Source organism: Dipodomys merriami, unplaced genomic scaffold, assembly GCF_024711535.1.
Source record: "Dipodomys merriami isolate MVZ:Mamm:240054 unplaced genomic scaffold, mDipMer1.0.p SCAF_266, whole genome shotgun sequence".
Classification (NCBI taxonomy): Eukaryota; Metazoa; Chordata; class Mammalia; order Rodentia; family Heteromyidae; genus Dipodomys; species Dipodomys merriami.
Window position 1 is genome coordinate 1,363,844 of NW_027204115.1, and position 18,313 is coordinate 1,382,156.

The following is an 18,313-nucleotide window of genomic DNA, read 5'->3' on the forward strand; positions in this document are numbered from 1 at the left end:
TACTTTGGTCATCACCATCTAAATTTGAATCTACATGATTAAAAATCATTTAGAGGGGCTGGCCAGGTGGCTCAGTGGTACAGTACTTGCCTTGCATGCATGAGGCCCTGGGTTCAATTCCTCAGTACCACGTAAGCAGAAAAAGCCCGAAGTGGCACTGTGGTTCAAGTGGTAGAGTGCTAGCCCTAAGCTGAAGACTTGAGGGACAGCACCCAAGACCAGAGTTCAGGCCCCAGGACCAACCAAAAAAGAAAATAAAAGATCATCTAGAATGTGTTAGGATGGAAGACAAAGAGTTTATATTGTTTATACTGTTAATATTATTAGTAGAAGGAATGTAGATACTCTACTCTCAATAAATTCATCATCTCTCAGCAAACATAAATAAATAACAGGTAGGTGAAAGTGCAATTGCATTATTTAATGGTTTCCTAAGTTTTCTGGGTATTTTATGATGAATTGGAAAAGAGAAATATGCCAGTAAATTAAGAAAAAATAAGCCAAAGGGATTCATATTTTTAAGGAACCAAAATGCATATGCTTTGTGTCTCTCACTCCTACCATCAGGCTGCCTTTTCCCTCCTTTACCCTTCTCAGCAATCAAGGCTTACCAGCAACTTGCTCCTGCCAACCTCAACTTGGGGAGTACCATGCACCCAGCCAGCACATAGCCACTCCTGATGCCTACAAAGTGTGCTCCCAATGCCTGGGAAATACTTCCCCCTGTGGGGTGGGTCTGGCCAGGTATACTTCTGGGTCCGGGTTTTTCTTTGGTCTGAAGTGGCTGGGCTCTGGTTCATTGAGTTTGGGCACCAACCAGGTGGTTTAAAGTTTGGCTGACCATAGTCACTGGAGTGATGTCAGCTGGGAAAAGGAGACTGGGGGTGTCCATCTGCATTTGTGTTTTTGAAGATCTGACCCTCCAACAGGTACTGAGCGCTAAGTAGCCTCCCAACTATCCCGAGGTCAGGGATTACCCAAGCCACTGATTGGCAAGGCCCAAATGGGCAGAACAGGGCTGTCCAGGCCAGTAGCAAAGTGTTTGCAAGGACGTTTAGTTATATGAATTGGGCAGGAGAAGGTGAGGGAGGACTAACTAGCAAATGCAAAGGCCTTAACAAATTTTAATAATCCAAGAAAAGAAAAACAAAAAAATGCTGCAAAAAAACGGGTCAAGGGGATTGTAATGTGGCTTAGTGATAGAGGCTTGCCTGGCATGCATGAAGCCCTGGGTTCAATCCCTCAGTACCACATACACAGAAAAGGCCAGAAGTGATGCTGTGGCTCAAATTGTAGAGCACTAATCTTGAGCAAAAGAAGCACAACGTCAGTGCCCAGATGCTGAGTTTAAGCCCTAGGACTGGCACAAAAAAATGAGGGGGAGGAGGTTTGCAAAAAGGAGGTCTGGGACTTGAACACCTGGCTCGTCGAGCTTATGAGATGGGATAAAGTTGTTTCTCTCTCTCTCTCTCTCTCTCTCTCTCTCTCTCTCTCTCTCTCTCTGTGTGTGTGTGTGTGTGTGTGTGTGTGGTTAATTGGAGATGAATCTCAGATTTTCTGGCCCCCAAAACATTAGACTCCTGAGTAGCTAGGATTACAGGCATTAGCCACCTATGCCCAGCTCAGGATAGTTTTAACTCTTAATATGGAACTTAATGGGAAAAGGCAGTAGGTTTCTAAGCAGACTAGTAAGATGCTTTGATTTGTGGTTTTTAAGATGAGTCCCCCTTCCCTCATTAAAAAAGATGCATCTCATTATTTATCCTTCAGTAGTGTAAATGTGTGAAGTCTGGAGTTGTGGAGCTAGAAAGGTATAAGTTTATAAATATAAGGAAAATGGAACTTTTCAGAGGTAAAGAGATTGGATTTTTTTTTTTGGCAGTCTTGAGGCTTGAACTCTGGGGCTGGGCACTGTCCCTGAGCAATTCAGCTCAAGGCTAGCACTCTACCATTTGAGCTACAGCGCCACTTGCGGTTTTCTGGTGGTTTATTGGAGATAAGAGTTTTACAGGTTTTCCTGCCAGGGCTGGCTTTGAACCCTGATTCTTGGATCTCAGCTTCTTGAGTAGCTAGGATTACAGGCATGAGCCACCGGCACCTGGAGAGAATTGGATTATGTAAAAATCCAAACATGTGGCTGGGTATCAAACACAGTGGTTAGATGTCTAGCCTAGCATGTGCTAGGAGAGAAAGGAAGCAGAGAGAAAGAAGAAAAAAAGAACAAGAATAAGGGAGACAGGAGAGAAAAAAAGAGCATCTATGTTTTCTACTGCTTCAGTGGTTTCAGTAGAGCCATCATTCTAAATAAACCTTCCCCAGATAAGTCTCCGATTTGTCTGCCTGGGCTGGCTTCAAATCTGGATCCTCAGATCTCAACTTCCTTAGGTAGTTATAATCGTAGGCTTGAGCCACTCTAGCTCTGGCCTCTTAACCTTCTGTTTTATCTAGTAGCTGCTAATTTCCTCTTACCTCATTTCTGGGGCTTGAACCCAAGGCCTGGGCATTGCTCTTGAGCTTTTTTGTTCTAACCTAGGGCCTAGCCACTTGAACCACAGCTCCACTTCCAGATTTTTTTTGGTGTTTCACTGAAGATGAGTGTCACAGGTGAAAATCTATTTAAAGAGAACAGTAAAAACAATGTAGTTAAACAATTGTGTCAGAACAGGAGCTCAAAGGATCATACTTTGAAGAAAAGGTGCTGGATTCATGGACACAGACTATGACTTTCACCGTCCTTAGATTTAACATAGTAGTAGATACACAGAGACACTAAATAAATGCTGCTTGATACCAGTTCCATTTTGTGTTGCTTATATTAAACCTAACTCACTTTGTGAATGTCAGTTTGGAAGGAAACTATCTTGCAGAAAAGCTTATAGGCAAATCTCCAACATCAGGCTAGGTTCTCAAACAGAACTTGAGGCACTTCACAAGCTGGGCCATTTAGAGATGAGGCAGAAGATCTTGCTGGAATACCAACCTGGCCCATGTCCATCTCAAGCAAAGCATCTGGTTCCCATCTGTTTCCTAAGCTAAACCTGCACAGAGATACTCTTTGAAGAAAATCTCTTTACAATTGAACTATAGACTCATGTTATTTGCCAATTATCATGTAAGAAACAATGGCCTCATCCTGAAAAATACTGGCAAGGATCACCTTAAGTAGATGACCAAAGATACATCCAGGCAATGAGACACCAGAAATTGATATGACATAACTGAGCTTTCTCATTCAGTTATAAAATTAGGCACAAACAAACAAGGAAACCAATATATGCCTAGCTGGGTTCCAGTGGCTCACCCATGGAATTCTAGCCAATAATGAGGCTCAGATCTGAGGATGTTGGTCCAAAGCCAGCCCAGAGAGAAAAGTCTGTGACATTCATATCTCCAGTGAACACCAGAAAACTGGAAGTGGGTGCTGTAGCTCCAAGTGGTAGAGTGATAGCCTATAACTAGCTCAAAGAGAGCACCCAGGCCCCGAGTTCAAGCCCCAGGACCAGCCAAAGTAAAAAAACACCCACCCAAGTCACACTGGGAGGCTTCCCACAGGATCAGTAGCTGCCCTTTTCAAAAGTGTCAAGCTCATACTAAAGAAAAGACAGTGGAAATGTCACAGACTGGAGGAGGCAGAGGAGGTCTGACAGATCAAGGGAAAGCAGGATCCTGGATGGATCCTGAGTGGGAGTGCCAGTTCTGAGGCTTGAACTCAAGACCTGGACACTGTCTCTTAGCTGTTTTGCTCAAGGCTGGCACTCTACCACTTGAGCCACCACTTTACTTCAGGCTTTTTGATGGTTTGTTGGAGAGAAGAGGCTCACAGACTTTCCTGCCCAAGCTAGCTTTGAAACTTAATCCTAAAATCTCAGCCTGCTGATGAGTTAGGATTACAAGTGCCAGCTATATTTTCTGTTTTATCTTGCAATAAAAATAAAAAGATTGGGGGGGAGGAGGGAGGCTGGGAAGGGATGTGAAGGGTAAACAAAGGAGGAGGCTGCAATGCTTGGTAAGAAATGTACGCATTATCCTGCCCACGTAATTGTAACTCCTCTGTACAGTATGTTCACAAATAAAATTAAATTAAATTAAAAAAAAATAAAATAAAAAGATTGTTTTCAAAATACATACTTGGGAGGGAACAAGGGAGAGGCTCTGCTAGTACTGTTGACTCTAGCCGTTTTTGTCTTATGCTACAGCTGCAGGGCAGGCCACATGGGCAGGGTGTGGTTCAGGCACAGGCTCAGCCTGCCTAGAACAAGGAGGTAAAAATGAGGTGTACATAGTTCTGACAATAGCTAGTGGTCTTGTTTGGCCTTCTAGTGTAGAGAGCAGAAGGAAATAAAATGAGGAAATAATAGTTGAGGGCACAGTATGTAATCTCATTATGCCATGACAAGATATTTGTTCTTAACCTGTCAAGCAAAAGAGAAAAGGTATATGTTTCTCATCAAGGATAGATACCACCTCAGTGGTCACTTCTCAGTCCTCTTTGCAAACAAATCCCAATTTTGTCTCATCATCCATTCTGTTGGTTTCTGTGTTTACATGGGATGTCTGGTGCTACAACAGCCAACTTGGGATGATGAGCTTTAGCCTGTGGAGAATATACCCAGTATGGTCAATTCAAAAGATGGTAGGAATATAAATATAAGAAGACAGACTAGGTGCCAGTGGCTCAGGCCTGTAATCCTATCTACTCAGGAAGCTGAGATCTGAGGATCATGGTTCAAAGCCAGCCCAGGCAGGAAAACCTGCGAAACTCTTATCTCCAATAAACCACCAGAAAATCAGAAGTGGCCCTGTGGCTAAAGTGGTAGAGTGCTAGCCTTGAGCTGAGTTGCTCAGGGACAAAGCCCAGGCCCAGAGTTCAAGCCCCATGGCTCACAAAACAAAAGACAAAAAAAGAAGACAGTACTGAGCCACTGAATTAATGAATTCTACCGTCTCCCTTGTGCTATGGTTATTATTTTTTTCTTTTTTTTTCCAGGGCTGAGGACTGAACCCAGGGCCTTGCACACGTGCCAGGCGTGCGCCCTTCCCCTGGATAACCCCCCAGCCCCACTGTGGTTATTATTATGTGAAATAATAAATCTTCCTCTCACTGAAATGAGTTAGGCCTTCTATAATTACACCTAAAAGCAACCAAAATTATGCTTGAGTCCTAAGGGAAAATAAAAGGCATCTAGAAGTAATACAAGAAAAAAAAATATAGGTGAAAAATAAAAATAAAGGCTAAAATGCATTAGGTGCATAGGGCTCTGAAAAATCTCCCAGGCCTGAAGAAACTCACCTGGAGTTTCAGAAGCCAGCTCCAATTTACATTTAACAATCTAAGTCTAGTTGCTATCAAGTTCTTATAGGCAGTGATCCCTGAGAAGAGGAAGAAAAATGAAAGGGAAATAAAATTAAACAACTGCCAGTGGAGAAACCAGCTTTACATGATCAATTTCCTTCCAGGGAATCTCTATTTGTCTGAAGAGAATTTCTTCATCAGATCCCTGGCCCCAAGTCAGAGACAGGTATATGAGGAGGAGACAGGACAGGGCAGCCTAAGATGGACAGTGACTCATCTGGAATGGAAGAAAGAGCTAGCATGTGGCAGAGACTGAGCCCAAAGCTAAGCCTGACTCGATCCAGAACCTTCCCAATGCACTGTCATGCCAGAAATGAAAGCCAAGCTGCAAAGCCACCAAGAGCTGCTTCTAAGCCATTCTGAAAAGTGCCCACATTCACCCAGGCGTCTCACCAGAGACCCCAGGTATAGTCCAGCAGAGCACTTGAAAGCAGAAACCCAAGAAGCAAAGCAGGTGGCCTGCATCCAAATTCAAGAAATGTAACTCACTCAATTGTCACTGTGGCCAGGCCTGAGATTTCCAGTCAGTCCCCTACACTCTAGCCTGAGGACAGTACCTATTAGGATGAGACCATATAATAAGACACGGATGAAGGCCCTGTCTGACTGCCACTGCCATTAAGAACAGCATTATAGATGGGTGCCCATGGCGCATGCCTGTAATCCTAATCAGGATGCTGAGATCTGAGGACCATGCTTTGAAGCCATCCTAGGCAGAAAAGTCAATGAGGCTCCTTATCTCCAATAAAGCAACAAAAAAGCCAGAAGTGGAGCTATGACTCAAGTAGCAGAGTGCTAACCTTGAGCAAAAAGCTGAGGGACAACTTCTAGGATGGTGGTGTGGGGAAAGACTAATACCACAAGCCCCTTTAGGACAGGTGCTCTCACTTATGCCCATTTCCTTCAGAGCATTGCATAGCCCTCACCTTACTGACTTGCCTCTCCCTGTTTTAACACAGGATATTCACTTGGCCAGTCTATCTTGCAGCATCCCTAGCAAAGCAGCTTTTTCTCTGGGGTTTAACCAAGGAGCCAATACTGTCTGTGATTGGTTAACTGTGCACAGTCCAGAATCAATGATACCTGGGGTCCATCTGGCTTGGCCATCTACTGTTGTAGCTTACAGCGTATTGTTCAACACTTCTGTTTTCTTATAATAGTTCTTGCTCATGGGTCCTAACGGTCACAATAGAATAACTAATAGGGTTACTTGTGTACACACACACACACACCACTGCAACAGTACTACAAGGGAAACAAGGCAACTCAACAGGGAGCTTCAGGATTCAAACATCTACCACATCCTAAGTATTTCCTGTTCCTTCTTAAGTAATTATTAATATTATTCCTATTTTGGTGCAAGTACTGGAGAGTGAACTCAGAGCTGGGACACTGAGCCCCACTCAACTGGGGACTGAACTATCCCTAAGCTTTTTTGTTTTTGTTTTTTGTTTTGGGTCTGGTCATGGGGCCTGAACTCTGGGCCTGTGCACTGTCCCTTAGCTCTTCAGATCAAGGCTAGCACTCTACCACTTGAGCCACAGCACCACTTCTGGCTTTTTTCTTTTATTACTTATGTGGTGCTGAGGAATGGAACTAGGGCCTCATGCATGCAAGACAAGCGCTCTACCACTGAGCCACCTTCCTAGCCCTTCCTTAAGCTTTTTCTGCTCGAGGCTAGTGCTATACCATTTGAGCCATACCTCCAGTTCTGGCTTTTTGCAGGTTAATTGGAGATAAAGAGCCTCACAGACTTTTCTTTCCAGGTTGGCTTCAAACCAGGACCCTCAGATCTCAGACTCTTGAATTGCTTAGGATTACAGTGGTGAGCCACCCGCACCTGGGTACAATCTGTTTTTTTAATGTTTTTTTGAATGTTTTTTATATCTATTAGATATGGAGATTAGGAATCTCTGCTGCTCTCTTTTTTTCTTAGCTGTATTTTCTTTTTCTTAGCCCCTTCCTTAAATGATTCTTTATTTTTTATTTATTTATTTATTTTTATTTATTTATTTTTTGGTCAGGGGTCCTGAACTCTGAGCTTGGGCACTATCCCGCAGCTCTTCAGCTCAAGGCAAGTGCTCTACTGCTTGAGTCACAGTGCCACTTCTGGGTTTCTAGTGGTTTATTGGAGATGAGAGCATCATGGACTTTCCTTCCTGGGCTGGCTTTGAACCATGATCCTCAGATCTCAGCCTCCTGAGTAGCTAGGATTACAGGTATGAGCCACTGGCGCCCAGCCCTTAAACAATTGATTCCCTATCTGGTAAGAGGAACAATGATTTCACCTCCTAATGAGTAGGTTGTCACAGATAGCAGTCTGTGAGCATGAGACCTGTCATATAATAACTACTTACTGAAACAGGCATGACCTGTAAGGGCAGAAAGAAAAGGAGCTAATGAAGGGGACTCCAGGAGGACAAGGCAGCTCTTCTCTGATAACACTAAGAGCTTCCAGAGGTCAGGGATAGTATCCTCAGATCTATGACCCCACATGGACAATAGGCTGATTCTCTACATATCTGATGTCACAGCAATCTTAGTACCAAGAGTGGCTCCTTTGTGCCAGGACAGGAAGGAAGGAAGAGGACAGGGGGGCCCATAGACAGGCAGCTCCTGAAACAGATCACCAGGTGACAAAATGAAGACAAGAGTATAATCAGGAGACCATCACATCCTCTGCAAGCTTCTCCACCAGAGGCCAGCAGCAGAGGAAGACAGACAGCCCACTGTGGGTGAACATGAGCACCACACTGGGAAGGCCCAGAATGGTGAACCAAAGAAATATAGGAAGGGGAGAGCTTTGGAGATGTATATCAGCTCTGACTTTTACCAATCTTGAGATTGCTCCTCATGGTCCTCAATTTCCTTATCTGTACAAGGTGGAAAATTATCATCTTGATCAAATACAAGGACAGGGGAGCCCTTGTTCCAAAGAGAGACATAAATGGTAGTCATGTTATGGAGATTTTTTTTCTGAAGGTAAAAACTAACCTCCTAGCCAGATACTAGTGGCTAATACCTGAAATCCTAGCTACTCAGGAGGCTAAGATCTGAGGATCATGGTTTTCAGCCAGCTCAGAAAGAAAGGTAAGTCTTTGAGACACATAGCTCCAAATAACCACCAAAAAGCCAGATGTGGAGCTGGGACTCAAGTGGTAGAACACCAGCCTTGAGGAAAAACAAACAAAAAACAAACAAACAAAATCTCCTGGCCTTGCATTTAAGACCTAGCCCTGCATTCAAGCCCTAGGATCCGCAAGAAGGAAAAAAGGAGGAAAAAAAAAAACTCTCCTCAAACAAGAATACAAGCTAAGAGGTTTTCAGCTGAATGCAACTAAAATAAAAATGGGAGAGCCCGTTGTTTCCTGAGGATGACTATTTATGAGGCCAATTTCATTTTCAAGTGCTAATGAGTCCCCAAAGCAGACCCATGTACAGCCTGGAGTCCAGAAGAGTGGGAAGACACCCAACCCAAACTTTGTGGAAGCTCCAAGGACACTTGTGGCGCTCAATCAGAGTGTAATGATCAGAGCAATAATCTAAATAATGAACAAGATAAAGTGTGGTGGAGGGGAGGAGAGAGAAGATACAGGTGGAAAGGAATAGTACTTAAGTTTTTTGTATTTCCTCAAGACAAACTTCTGTCTGGAATAGATTAATTCCATCTATATATTAATGTGGATTACTAATTAATGAGTTAAAAATGCTTTCAACACAAGAAGTGCTAAGAAAATGCTTAAAAATAATGAGTCTCTGGGTATGTCTCCAAAAGAAATATGCTAGCTTCTGTAATTTTCTCTCTCTCTTGTAACATTTAAAATGTTATGGTTTGCCAGGCATTGGTGGCTCCTGCCTGTAATCCCAGCTACTCAGGAGGCTGAGATCTGAGAACCGAGGTTCAAAGCCATCCCAGGAAGGAAAGTCCGTGTGACTACTATCTCCAATAAACCACTAGAAAACCAGAAGTGGCACTGTGGCTCAAGCAGTAGAGTTCTCGCCTTGAGCTGAAGAGCACAAGGACAGTGTCCCAGCCCAGAGTTCAAGCCCCACAACCAACCAAAAAAAAATATTATGGTTTGAAGGAAATGGAAGGGAATCATGGAAATTCATTTAAAGCACAAAATCAGGAAATTGGAAAGCCTGGTCAGGTAACTAACTTCCTTGAAGTCCTATGAACACTATCAATGCACATTCCCCAGTGCGCTGAGAGCGCTGTTGCACACATCTGAGCTGCAGTTCATTCTTGGGATACTTGAGCACAGATGATGTCTTGAGTGTCTTCATAGCCCTGCCACACAACACTTTACCAGGTGCACAGCAAACAGTCAATAATATGTTACATCACCAGGTCTTCTCAAAAGAGATGGGCATGCCTAACTATGCAGGAAGCTGAGATCTAAGGATAGAAGTTCAAATCCAACACAAACAGAAACATCAAAGAGACCCTTACCTCTAATTCATCAGCAAAACCCTAAATTGGAGGTATGGCTTAAGTGGTAGAGTACCAGCCTTGAATGAAAAAGCTAAAGGACAGCACCCAGGCATTGAGTTTAAGCTCTAGTACTGACACAGAAAGAGATAGATTGGGAGGTGGGGGGGGGGGGAGTAAAGTTTAAAAAAGGAAGAAAAAGATTTTTGGCATTGGAGAACTATGAAGGCCCACGGACTAGGTGATCAAGGTCAAATTGACAGTGAAAATACATCAACTTTGTGCTAAGAATGGCATTTACTTCTCTGGTTTTCTCCTCCCAAATCCATGAACTTCAATCTGAAATCAAAAACACATGAGATGAATCCCAACAGATTCTAAAGCATGTCTGACTAGGGCTCCTCAAAACCATCCAAGCTGCCCCCAAACAAGGGCAGTGTCAGAAGCTGTCACAGCCAAGAGGAGCCCAAGAAGCCATAGCAACTCAATGTGAAGAGGTTTCCTGGAAGGATTTTACAGAAGTAGAAAAAAGCCTGAGAAGACCCAGAGCCCAGCTAAAGTCTCACAGACAGAGTAGGAACCCCAACCTTCCCTCATATCCACTTGGTGAAAAGATTCTCACTGACAAGCTGATGATGCTTTCTTTACATGTACAGTGACAAGACCTTTGTAAATTTGTCACTGAAATGCAATGCTCAGAAGTGGTGCTGTGGCTCAAGAGGTAGAGCGCTGACCTTAAGTTGAAGAGCACAGGGACAGCGCTCAGGCAAAGAGTTTAAGCCTCACGACCACCGCCAAAACAACAAAAAAACAACTAATAATCCTAAAATGCAATTCTCCTTCTCTGGAAACCCCAACTTCTCTTGAACACAAGTCCTGTATAATTTGGCACTGAAGCACCTCATGGACCTCAGAGCATCATGTAGCGAGAGTCAAAACTGAGGCCCAAAGTGGGAGCCAGTGTTTTCCCAATTTCTAGTTTAGGATCTGGTGCTCTACTTGGGCTGATGCTTCAACACTGGCCAGATCCAAAACTCTCCCTTCTATCCTGCACACACCAAGAACCAGTTTAGGACTCTGGGATAAATTCAAAGACCAGCTTCTGGTCTTTGCTAGCATTGTGGCTGGTGTGGTGCAAGGACATATGTGTGGAAAGTGGTTTGGTATTTAGCTACATGTCCTTTTGCCATGGGACACTATGCCAGAGCCACACAGAAAGTCCATCCCTGGCAGGGTAAGGATCCAGACATAAACACACAGCTTTCAAGGGGCTAGGAAGGTGGCTCAGTAATAGAGTGCTTGCCTCACATGCATGAGAACTTGGGTTCAATTCCTCAGCACCACATAAACAGAAAAAGCTGGAAGCAGCAAGTGGTAGAGTGCTGGCCTTGAGCTGAAGAGCTAAGGGATAGCACCCAGGTCCAGGGTTCAAATACCAAGACTGGAAAAAAAACACAAAAACAAACAACCACCACCACAACAAACAAAAACAGCTTCCAACTAGGGTGTGTGGAAAAGGCAAAGTTCTGCAGGCTGGCGAGGTGGCTGCATTTCCTTCCCCTGTGTGGGCCCCATCCATCAGCCTCCCTGAGGGATCTCAGCTACTTGTAGGGCACATTTTCTAAATGTGAACCTGTTTTTCTTATGAGAATCAAAGTGCTCCAACTAACTGCAAGATCATAAATACTCAAAAGTGACTGTTAATAGCAGTGGCAGTTTGCAAAATACCAAATGGCAGCAAGAAGTGGATGTCATAACTTACCTTCTTTGCTTTCCCATGTTCACAGAGGTGTTATGCAGGGTGTTGTTTTTTTTTCTGGTGGTTCTCTTTTTTGTTTTGTTTTTTAAGTGATGAGATCTTCTTTCAAGTAGGTTCACAGGGGCTCCCTGGGACTTCAGGCAGTACCTTGAAAATTACTTAACAGATACTAAAAAGAAAACCAAAGAAGCCTACAATTCCAAGCCTAAAAGCTAATTTTAAAAATATGCCTAATATCCCAATGCTAGTGGCTCATACCTGTAATCCTAGCTACTCAGGAGGCTAAGATCATTAAATTATGGTTCATGGCCAATGCAGGCAGGAAAATCTATGAGACTCTTATCTCTAATTAACTAGAAAGAAATGTAGGAAGTAGAGGTAAAGCTTTCGTGGTATAGCACCAGCCCTGCATGAAAGAAGCTAAGTTTACCATTCTTTTACACATGAAAAAAATCAGGTCCCAAAAGGTCATTTGTCCAGGCCACTCAGCTACAGGACAAATTGGGAGATGTGAACAGAAGGTATCTAACTTTAGAACTCAGGGCTTGGCTCTCACCCTGCTACATTCCCAGTCAAAGCAGACCAGAGAAGGATGGAGGACCTCAGCAAAAACCATCCCTGTGGCCATGTATTGTGGTACTCAGGAAACAGAGGCAAGAAGAACACTAAGAGTATGAGGTAAACATGGGCTACATGGACAGATCCTGTCTTAGAAAAACAATCCTTGTGCACAGGAGCAGCCTAGGGACTATGTGAGTATCACATTATGGGAACCTGTCATTATTAGCTCAATGAACAAAAGGATAAACTTTTAGAAAATAGCCAAGATCCCTATATGAAATGGTGGACATAGAGGCCTAGTTTTGCCACCCACTGTCTTTTTGGCCTTTGTTCCTTTATCACTTAAATGGTGCAAATACCACCTTCTCATTGTTAAGACAATTTTGGTGAGCTCACATATGTGAAAAGTTCTTTGAAAAACACAAAGTGCTGTATAAATTGTGTTATTAATGAAAATCTCTAAAAATTGAGTCAAGTTGCTAAAATTCATTCTCTCAGATCCCTTTTCCAGAGGCAGAAAGTGAGGGGAAAAGAGATGAAAATAACTTGCCTAAAGTTCCAACATTGAGAAGGAATGTCACATACATGGCAGGAGGTCTGGAGTGTCATTTGTTCTTCCTGCCCTCCAGTCCATCCTGTTTACCAATGCACACACACATGCAAATACACACACACACACACACACCCCTCTTTAGCAAACAAAGGTGCTGGGCAAGTAATTGCTAGGCCTCAGAAGGAGGACACTAGCACTTCTAGTGTCACTGCTGTGACCTTTGACCAAGAGGAGAACTTTCAGCACTAGAACAGAGCTTCTCCCATACAGATAACATTGGGGAGAGCAGAGGGTCAGCAGCCCAGTACTACTGCCAACAGTAAGGAAATAACTCCAAGTTCCTCGTACTTGCAGAATCCTACACACTAGACCATTTTCCTCGGTCCTCATCTCCTCTATTTTCTGACATTCAGTAACATTGTAGAAGGATAAGTTACAGAATCCTACAATCAGGGTTCATAGGAACTCAGATCCTAAGGATTGCCTACTCTAACTCCTCCCATCTGGCATTCCAATTTCCTCCAGTTTCAACTTTGAATTCTTCCAAGGATGGGGAGCTCACTACTTCAGAACCAGCTGACACTCCCCCACACTTACCGAGATTCCATGATAGAGCAAGCACACAATGTAGCAGGGATGAGGCACATGAACCTTCCTCAGGACTAGCCACAGGGTAGAGGGGCCCAGTACAAAGTGACAACACAGCACCTTTTGTTCAAATATTAATACTTTCCAGATAGCAACAGGAGAAGGTTAAACTAAGAATAAGCCTTTTTCTGCGTCAGCCCTAGAAATTGAACTCAGGGCCTGGCACTGCCCTGGAACTTATTTTGCTCTAGGCTAGCACCCTACCATTGAACCATAGCACCACTTCTAGTGTTTTGTTGTTGTTGGTTGTGGGGCTTGAACTCTGGGCCTGGGCACTATCCCTCAGCTCTTCCGCTCAAGGCAAGCACTCTACCATTTAAGCTACTGTGCCACTTCTGGTTTTCCAGTGGCTTACTGGAGATAGGAGTCTCATGGCCTCTCCTGTCCAGGCTCACTTTGAACCTTGATCCTCAGAGATGCAGCCTCCTGAGTAGGTAGGATTACAAGTGTGAGCCACCAGCACTTGGCCACTTCCAGCTTTTCCTTGGCTAACTGGAAATAAATGTCTCATGGACTTTCCTGCCTGGGCTGGCTTCAAAACAATGATCTTCAGGTCTCAGTCTCCTCAACAGCTAAGATTACAGGCATGAGAGACTAGCGCCCACCCTAATTACAAGCCTCTGTGCCTCTGCATTGCTTCTGATATTAAATTCAGTGGGCCTGAATTCATCTATTGGCTAATACTACTAGTCATTTACTTAGTTGAGGTAATGATATCAATTTCTGGGGCATAAATAAGTTAACTATTTAGGAATCTTAGAATTCAGAGTAAACACCATTTTTGTGCCTCAAATACTACAAGTTGCATTTTAAGATGTGCAATGAGGGGATGGGAAGGTGGCTCAGTGGTAGAGTGCTGGTTTTGCATGCATAAGGCCCTGGGTTTGATCCTCAGCACCACATAAGAGAAAAAGCCAAAAGGGGCACTGTGGCTCAAATGGCAGAGCACTAGCCTTGAGATGAAGATCTGAGGGATAAGGAGATGTGAGGGGAGGGATGGGAGGGGAAAAACAAAGGAGGAGGCAACAATACTTGATAAGAAATGTACTTATTACCTTGCTCATGTAATTCTAACCCCTCTGTACGGTATTTTCACAATAAAAAATTATTAAAAAAAAAAAAAAAAAAAAGCAGAGGGATAGTGCCCAGGCCCAGAATTCAGGTTCCATGACCAAAAAAAAAAAAAAAAGTGCACTGAAATGCATGCTAAAGTTACACACTTAGGTACAGAAAGAGTTTGAGGAGTAAGTAATCTGTACATCACCTCATTCAAAGCTGCAGACTGCTCTTCAGCTGCTGGCTCCTGACACCTCTGCAGACCATGAAGGCACCAGGCAAGAAGAATCACAGCCATCACTGAGGCTGGAGCCAGTTTTGTGGGATCCAGTGTTGAGTTGCTGGAAGGCAGGGAGAGGCTCCTTAAAAAATATGAAATTAAGGCACTGTCAGAATACATCAGTAGCCGGGCGCTGGTGGCTCACGCCTGTAATCCTAGCTACTCAGGAGGCTGAGATCTGAGGATCGCGGTTCAAAGCCAGCCCGGGCAGGAGAGACCGTGAGACTCCTATCTCCAATAAAACCACCAGAAAACCGGAAGTGGCGCTGTAGCTCAAGTGGTAGAGCGCTCGCCTTGAGCTGAAGAGCTAAGGGACAGCGCCCAGGCCCAGAGTTCAGGCCCCACGACCGACAAAAAAAAAAAAAAGAATACATCAGTAAGTGATGACATGTCACCCCATCTGGACTGTCCCATTGCAAGATCCCCAGCACCACCGAAGAGGAGGATCCACCAATATATCAGATGGCCAACTGTTAAGAGATTCTCAGAGTGGAAGGAAGGGGGCTCAGGCCTATGGTGAATATGATACTGGCCACCACCCAAACTCAGTGTGTTAAAAGTTATGGATTAGATTGAATTGGTAAAGAAAGTAGAGCTAGATTGGTACTGGTGACTCACACCTGTCATCCAAGCTAGTCAGGAGGCTGAAGGCTGACAATCATGATTTAAAGGCAGTCTCTTCAGAAAAGTCCATGAGCCTCTTATCTCCAATGAAACAGAAAAAAAGCTGGAAGTGCAGGTGTGGCTCAAGTGGGAGAACATCAGCCTTGAGAAAAAAAGCTTGGTTGACAAAGTGATGCCTGGAGTTCTAGTCTCAACTCCTGAAGGGGAAAAAAAGGAAGGAAGGAAATGGGAAGGGGAGAGGGGGCAAGGGGATGAGGGAAGAGGAGGGAAAGAAGGAAGGAAGGAAGGAAGGAAGGAAGGGAGGAAGGGAGGAAGGGAGGAAGGGAGGAAGGGAGGAAGGGAGGAAGGGAAGAAGGGAGGAAGGGAGGAAGGGAGGAAGGGAGGAAGGGAAGAAGGGAGGGAGTGAGGGAAGAGGAATCCAGGACACAAGAACTATCCTGGGATATGGAAGGGGCTAGTGTGGATATGAGACATTGAAGAGTTAAAAGTGGCTTCGTTTAGAAGCAGTAACCCTTCTGCTGCTCATATTAACCTTGGGCCCACCTGAATTTCAGAAACCGTCTTGTTTGTGCTGAAACTGCTAAACCATAGATTACTTGAACAAAGCTACTTTGAAGTCAGGCCCCACTTTGTACTATAGCTGGCCTTGGGTCCCCACAAACTTCAGGAGATGACCAAGCTGGCCCAAGATAAACAGACCCTGTGAACAAACCCAGACCACCAATTATCCCAGCTACAGCTTATCAGAACCCAACTAGCCAGGAAACTCCCTGCTAAGCTTTAACTGCTCTGGAATGCCCTTTAAGACCCAGCCAGTTTGATAACTCCCTACAACCCCTTATTGCCTTGGAATGCCCTGCTGACACCTCTTGTTGCCTTAAATTTGTCAGTCTGTGATTTCTTTTTTTTTCTTCTCCTTTTATCCCTTTGTAGTTTTTGCCTTTATAAACACTGTGAAATTTCAGCTCGGGGCTTCCTCCTAAGTTCTGCTGAGTCAGTGTGTGGGACAAAGCCGGAGCTGCAGCCCACCTGAATAAAGCCTTGCTTTTGAAGTGATCTTCTTGGTGGGGGTCCTGCAACAGGCGTACAACCACATGAGTTTGAGTTCCAGCCAAGCCTGGGTGGGAGAAGCTACTCTGCCTGCAACCTTTTTCTCACCAATGCCCCAAGCACTATTGCTTCTCCATATATTTGCTTATACTTGCTTTCTCTAGTTCTGAAGACAGAAATCAAACCCAACTCAGCTTAGCACCTGCTAGCTAGGAGCTTCAATTGTATTCTCCCCAATGTATCCTGGGGAGTATTTCCATCAGGTCTTGCCATTCTGGTCCACTGTAACAGCCCAGCCTTGATGCCTAGCCCTGAGGGCAGAGATGGGGGAACACCCTGACATCTTGATTGTCCTTTTCAGAAACATGGCAGGCACTTGACCAGTCACAGATTGATGAGTGACTGCTACACAATGCCAGAGGTGAAGAAGGGCTGGGGTACAAAGACTGACTGGAGTAGCATTCTGAAAAAGCCATAATCTCTGGGAAGTAGAAGTGTGGCTCCAGTAGGAGAGAACTAGTAATGTGCAAAAAGCTAAGTGGGAAGCCCTGAGTTCAAGCCCCAGTACCAGCACCAATCAATCAATGAGAAAAGAGCTACAATGTGCTCTCAGTGCCATTGGTGATGTGCAGGATAACCCAGCACCAGGGCTTTGGTGCCACACACTGTCTCTAAGAAGCCAGCAGAGATAGCAGACACCATGTCCTTTTTGCTGAGCTTCCTGTAACACAGACTCTTGCAGGAGCAGCCTAAATTCATTTCTTTTTCATTTCCTTGGAACACCACTGCTGCTAAACTAGGACAAATCCTAGAACAGGCCACCCACCTGCCCACCCACCTGTAAGGCAACATGGATTTAACCTGACACCAGGAGATCTCATCTGAGAGCATCCAATTATCAAAGCCAATTATCAAAGCCAAAAAAAGTTAAAAAAAAAAAAAAAAGCCCAGGACACAAAGGATAAATCTGGAGTGAAGATGTGCTCCTTCTTGCCAGGCCCAAAGAAACATAGGTCCCATGGTTTCCTTACTTACAATAACTAGTATATGTCAGGGACAAGCAGAAAAGGTCAAAAGCTATGTACATATGACCAAATAAGATGATGTCAAGCGAAATGAACCCCAAGATAGGGACACAAGTTTTGTCTTTTTCTTTCTTGCTATGGTTTCTAACGTATTTATAATGTACCATGTGATTTTTTTTTTGTTTCTTTGTATGTTCTTCCCCCAAGGTATACCCCCTGTTTTCACTGTATTTGATGTCAATGCCCTGTATCTTGTATATACAGTTTTCTAATTTGGGGAGGGAAAGGGAAAAAACAAAATATTTAAATAGGGATACAGGTTGATCCATTGTAACAATGAGATGTACAAGACACTATGTTGAAAAATGAACTTTACAATTTAGGCATGGGTAGGGGGTGTGGGGGTTATGGAGCGTATTTGTGGAGGTGGGAAGGAAGGGATGGTAGGGGAAAAGCAAAAGAGGAGGCAGCAATGCTTGATAAGAAATGTACGCATTACCTTACTCATGTAACTCAACCCCTCTGTACAGCATTTGTACAATAAAAAATGTATTAAAAAAAAGATGTGCTCCTTCTCATCAATAATGCTCTTAAGCATTTAGGTGTTTTCATATCTATTACTTCAACTATTCTTATAAAATTTTCCTGAAAATACTCCAAATTATAGAGCTCAGAGATAATTGTCCTCATTTTACAGATAAGGGCATTGAGGTTCAGAAAGGCTCAGAAAGTGGGCTGGTGCAGGGTTCAAGTAGTAGAGCAACTGAATAGTAAGCAGCAGGCTCTGACTTCAAATGCTAGTACAACCAAAAAAGAGACAGAGGAAGGAAGGCATGGAGGGAAGGGGAGGGAAGGAGGGAAGGGGTCAGGGCTGACATGAAAGGAGGGTAATGAATGATCCCACACTCTAACCACTCTACAATATTCTCTATTCTGCATTCTAAAGAAGTTTGAAAGAGGGTCTGGGAAGAT

The 18,313-nt window shown here is 44.0% G+C and overlaps 1 protein-coding gene across 11 annotated transcripts in view; it reads right to left on the minus strand.

Annotated features, from left to right (window-relative positions):
• The window catches only part of LOC138837202 (hepatoma-derived growth factor-related protein 2-like), a 292,262-nt gene that overhangs the window by 44,502 nt on the left and 229,447 nt on the right, over positions 1 to 18,313 (minus strand). For 8 of the 11 annotated variants that reach the window (XR_011375242.1, XR_011375236.1, XR_011375235.1 and 5 more), the window contains 3 exons: positions 14,571 to 14,724; positions 11,548 to 11,713; positions 2,470 to 2,612 (listed from right to left, as the gene is read on the minus strand). The gene's annotated coding sequence lies outside the window, so the exon portion shown is untranslated. Of the gene's footprint in view, positions 1 to 2,469; positions 2,613 to 4,128; positions 4,551 to 11,547; positions 11,714 to 14,570; positions 14,725 to 18,313 lie in introns of those variants that run through there. The other 3 variants (XR_011375241.1, XR_011375245.1, XR_011375244.1) reach the window with 3 other exon arrangements.